Here is a 5,390-nt window from a genome sequence, read left to right as displayed (position 1 = left end):
GTGCCTGAGAAATGACTATCCTCTCCCCTGGCGGAAGTGGCTATCCTTATGCTAGCTCTCGTATTGGTTCAAAAAGTTTTCCTGTTGTCATGTGATAGCTCCCAGCGACACGAATTGGGCAGGTTCAATCTTTATTCTTTACTCAATTAATTACTACTCATGAAGGTTGTTTTAAAACTATTTTGTTTCTGTATTGAGCGATTTATATTCAAGTTGGAACTGTTTGCATGGAAAGTTAAACTAACTTTCAAAGTTAAAAATCACACGACACCAGGTTATAGTCCAACAGGTTTATTTGGAAGCACTAGCTTTCGGAGCGTCGCTCCTTCATCAGGTGGTTGTGAAGCAGGAACACAAGACACAATTCTTTTGCTGTAAATTCTGCGTCTTATAATCTTGTAACCCTGGGCAGCCATTGCTCCCCAAACCTTGAATTCCTCACCAGCAAATGTCGCCCTTTCTATCTACCATGGGAATTTCCCGCTGCTATGCTAACTGCTGTGTACATCCCGCCCCAAGCAAAGGTTGAGGAAGCTCTGGATGTGCTGTACTCCACCACTAACACCTGGAGATGGAACACCCAGAGGCCATGTTTATTGTGACTGGCGATTTCAATCAAGCCAATCTAAGGAAGGTGTCACCCAAGTACCACAAGAACATTACCTGCCCCACTAGGGGCCCGAACATTTTAGACCACTGCTACACCATTGTGAAGGATGCCCACCACTTCATCCCCCTCATTTTGGAAACTCTGACCACAATGCCGTGTTTCTTCTCCCGGCAAAAGCTCAAGCAGGCGACCCCCTCGCAGATACAGGTCCAGTGCTGATCGGAGGAGGCAGAGGGTCAACTCCGGTGCTGTCTGGAATCGGCTGATTGGACTGTGTTCAAACAGTCCGCAGGTACCTTGGACGAGTACATCACCACCGTCACAGACTTTAAAGGCAAGTGTGTGGAGGACTGCATACCGAGGAAGTCAATCCGGGTGTTCCCCAACAGGAAACCCTGGATGAATCAGGACATACAAAACCTGCTAAAAACCAGGCATGAGGCCTTCAGATCTGGAGACCCACTCAAATGTAAGGAATCCAAGTATGACCTTTGCAGAGCCATTAAGACAGCCAAGGACCAATACCGATCCATACTAGAGACCCAGACAGACACCCAACAATTATGGCAAGGACTGAACAATATCACAGGTTCTAAAAAAGAGGCAGTGCAAGATAGAAGACGATGACATATCATCACAGCACCTTCAATGCTCGCTTTGAGCAGAATTTCGGTGGAGAGGTAACACCTATTCCGACAAGCCCTGACGAACCTATCCCAACAGTCACTGCATCAGAGGTCAGATCAGTTTTTCTTCATGTGAATCCAAGGAAAGTGATGGGACCAGTTGGCGTACCAGGCTGTGCACTCAAAGCATGAGCAGATCAACTGGCTGTCTCAGACATTTTCAATCTCTCCCTGCAGCAGACCACTGTCCCTGCCTGTTTAAAGAGGGTCAACATCATCCCTGTAACTAAGAAGGCTCATGCAGCACGTCTCAATGATTACCGCCCAGTGGCCCTAACTTCAGTGGTCATGAAGTGCTTTGAAAGGCTGGTCATGGCATTTATCAACTGCAGCCTCCCCACTACTCTTGACCCACTCCAATTTGCCTATCGGACCAACAGATCCACGTCAGATGCCATATCACTTACCCTTCACTCCTCCCTGGAACATCTTGACACCAAGAACAGCTATGTAAGAATCCTACTCATTGACTACAGTTCAGCCTTCAACACTATTATCCCATCGAGGCTGATTACCAAACTTAGTGATCTCAGACTAAGCCCCACTCTCTGCAACCAGATCCTCAGTTTCCTGACCCACAGGCCACAATCGGTGAAGATTGGGGACAATATTTCATTGTCACTAACACACAACACTGGAGCCCCCCCCGAGGTGCGTACTCAGCCCCCTACTGTACTCAGTGTATACCCATGACTACATCACCAAATACCAGACTAATGCCATTTACAAGTTTGCTGATGACACCACCATTGTCGGTCGAATCTCAGATGGCGATGAAACAGACTACAGACAGGAGGTGGATGACCTGGAAAAATGGTGCACTGAGAACAACCTAGCTCTCAATGCCAGCAAAACCATGGAACACATTATTGACTTTGGATGTTACTCATAACCCCCCTACACATTAATAGCACAGAGTGGAAAGAGTGGAGAGTGTCAAACTCCTGGGAATGGTCATCCACAACAAGGTTTCTTGGACTCTTCATGTGGATGCACTGGTTACAAAGGCCCAACAACATCTCTTCTTCCTCAGGCAACTGAGGAAATTTGGCATGACGACGGATACCCGTGCCAACTTTTCTCGCCATCGAGATCATTCTGTCTGGATGTATCACTACCTGGAATGGCAACTGTACCATTCAAGATCGGAGACGGTTACAGAGAGTGGTGAACTTGGCTCGGACAATCACAAAAGCCAATCTCCAATCTATAAAATCCATCTACTAGGCCCACTGTCAAGAAAAGGCCACCAACATTCTCAAAGATCCATCCCACCCTGACAATGTTTTTCTGCAACCTCTACCATTGGGGAGAAGGTACAGAAGCCTGAACACACGCACCAGCCGGTTTCAAAACAATTTCTACCCTACTGTTAGAATACTGAATGGACTCACAAGCTCTTAACATTTGCCTGTACCTGTATTTTTGTTTTTGCCGTCTGTTTACCTATTGTTTACTTATCTATACTACTTAACTCTGTGATCTGCCTGTATTGCTCGCAAGACAAAGCTTTTCATTGTGCCTTGGTACACGTGACAGTAAATAAATCAAATTCAATTCAATTCAATTCAAATTGCTCCACAGCTACCTGCAAAAGCTAGTGCTTCCAAGTAAACCTGTTGGACTATAACCTGATGTTGTGTGATTTTTAACTTTGTCCACCCCAGTCCAATGCCAGCACCTCCACATCCTAACTTTGAAAGGTACAAGATTAGAAGCAGACTTGACCAGGCAGAATATAAGAATTGTTGTTTTCTTCATTGGGGGGAGGAATAGAAGTTGAATGTACAGTATAAGGTGCCTCAAATGTCTCTAAATACAGTTTTGTATAAGTAAGAAATGCCTTGGGTTTATTTGTTTGGAATATGTAATGACTGGACAGAACCAAATTGTTCTAGTGACTGTATGTATCTCAAAAAAACTATAAATATAGTTTTGAAATTAAGAAAACACAGTATAAGCAACTGCAGGGAAACTCCGAGGAATGTAAAATTTCAATGTGTTATCGAGTCATACAGCATGGAAACAGACCCTTCGGTCCAACCAGTCCATGCCAACCATAATCCTAATGTAAGCTAGTCTTGCCTGCCTGTGCTTGGCCTATATCCCTCCAGACATTTATTATCTATGAACTTATCTAAATGTCTTTGAAACACTGTACCCGCATCCATTACTTTCTCTGGAAGTTCAATCCACATACTAATCGCTGTCTGTAAAAAAATTCCCCTCGACTTCTTAAAATCTTTCCACTCTCACCTTAAAAACAAACCCTCTAGCCTTGAAATCCCTCACCCTAGAGAAAAGACACCTGCCATTCACCTTATTTAGACTACTATAAGGTCACCCCTCAACCTCCTACGCTCCAGTGAAAAAGGTCACATCCTATCCATCCACTCCTTGTAATTCAAACCCTCCCTTCCAAGGAATATCCTGGAAAATCTTTTCTGAACCCTCTCCAGTTTAATAATATCCTTCCTATAGCAGGGAGACCAGAACTGCACACACTACTCCAGAAGCCTCACCAACATCCTGTACAACCTCATCATGACATCCCAACTCCAATACTCAAAGGACTGAGCAAGGAAGGCAAGTGTGCTAAATGCCCTCTTAACCACCTTGTCTGTATGTGATGCAAATTTCAAAGAATTATATACCTGAACCCCTAGGTCTCTCTGTTCTACAACACTACCCAAGGCCCTACTTTTAAATGTAGAAGTTCTGTCCTTGTTTGTTTTACCAAAATGCAATACCTCGCATGTATCTAAATTAAACTCCATCTACCACTTTTCTGTCATTGATCCAATTGATTAAAATCTCTTTGGAATCTAAGATGACCTCCTTCACTGAACACTACACCACCAGTTTTGGTGTCAACTGAAAACTTACTCACCATACTTTCCATATTGTTGTCTGTTTCTTTTCTCTGTAATGTTGCTTGCAAATCTGGTCTCCCTCCTATCGGAAGGTTGTTGTGAAACTTGAAAGGGTTCAGCAAAGATTTACAAGGATGTTGCCAGGGTTGGAGGATTTGAGCAATAGGGAGAGGCTGACAGCCTGGGGCTGTTTTCCCTGGAGCGTCGGAGGATGAGGGGTGACCTTATAGAGGTTTACAAAATTATGAAGGGCATGGATAGGGTAAACAGGCAAAGTCTTTTCCCTGGGGTGGGGGAGTCCAGAACTAGAGAGCATAGGTTTAGGGTGAGAGGGGAAAGATATAAAAGAGACCTGAGGGGCAACTTTTTCATGCAGAGGGTGGTACATGTATGGAATGAGCTGCCAGAGGAAGTGGTGGAGGCTGGTACAATTGCAACATTTAAGAGGCATCTGGATGGGTACATGAATAGGAAGGGTTTGGAGGGATATGGGCCAGGTGTTGGGACGAGATTGGGTTGGGATATCTGGTCGGCATGGACGGGTTGGACCGTTTCCATGCTGTACATCTATATGACTCTATGACTCTATCCACCATACCGTTCTCCCCTCGCCCCTTTGCTTAAAACCTACTATCTGCCAAACTTTCTCCAGATCTAAGGAAAGGCCACTGAGGGTAGTAGAGAAGGGAAACATTACAAATCTTTGATAAGTATGTGGAGGAGCACTTGAAATGTCATAACATTCAAGGTTATGGGTCAAGTGCTGGAAAGTAGGATTAGTGTTGGTAGGTCAGCACAGAATTATTTGCTCTTTTTCTCCATCCACAGATGCTCCCTGACCTGCTGAGTCTTTTCTATATTTTGTCTTTACTCAATTTCCAACATTCACAATATTTTGCATTTGTTTTGATTCTACTGACTGGATACACTGATTAAATGATTCCTCGGTCAACAATTTCAGTGACATAAATGGTGAGGTTCAGATTGTGCAGGGTACAAATATATGTGAACATGAAAACTGTCAGGCTATTTCATAATTTTAATAGATTCAAAAACAGCATATTGTATTTTTTTCGGAAAATTAGTTCAATGTATTACCATTCGAAAAGTGTCATCCTAAAACCTCTTGCAGTCCTACTTTTAAAATCAAATGAAGCACGGACTTTTGAGGATAACCATCAACATATTCATATTAAGCCTTATCTTAAAGGTAAGTAAAAT

Source organism: Chiloscyllium plagiosum, unplaced genomic scaffold (assembly GCF_037043375.1).
Source record: "Chiloscyllium plagiosum isolate Xiang-an unplaced genomic scaffold, Cpla_swu_hap1 HiC_scaffold_30, whole genome shotgun sequence".
Taxonomy (NCBI): Eukaryota; Metazoa; Chordata; class Chondrichthyes; order Orectolobiformes; family Hemiscylliidae; genus Chiloscyllium; species Chiloscyllium plagiosum.
Note: the sequence above shows the minus strand (reverse complement) of the source record.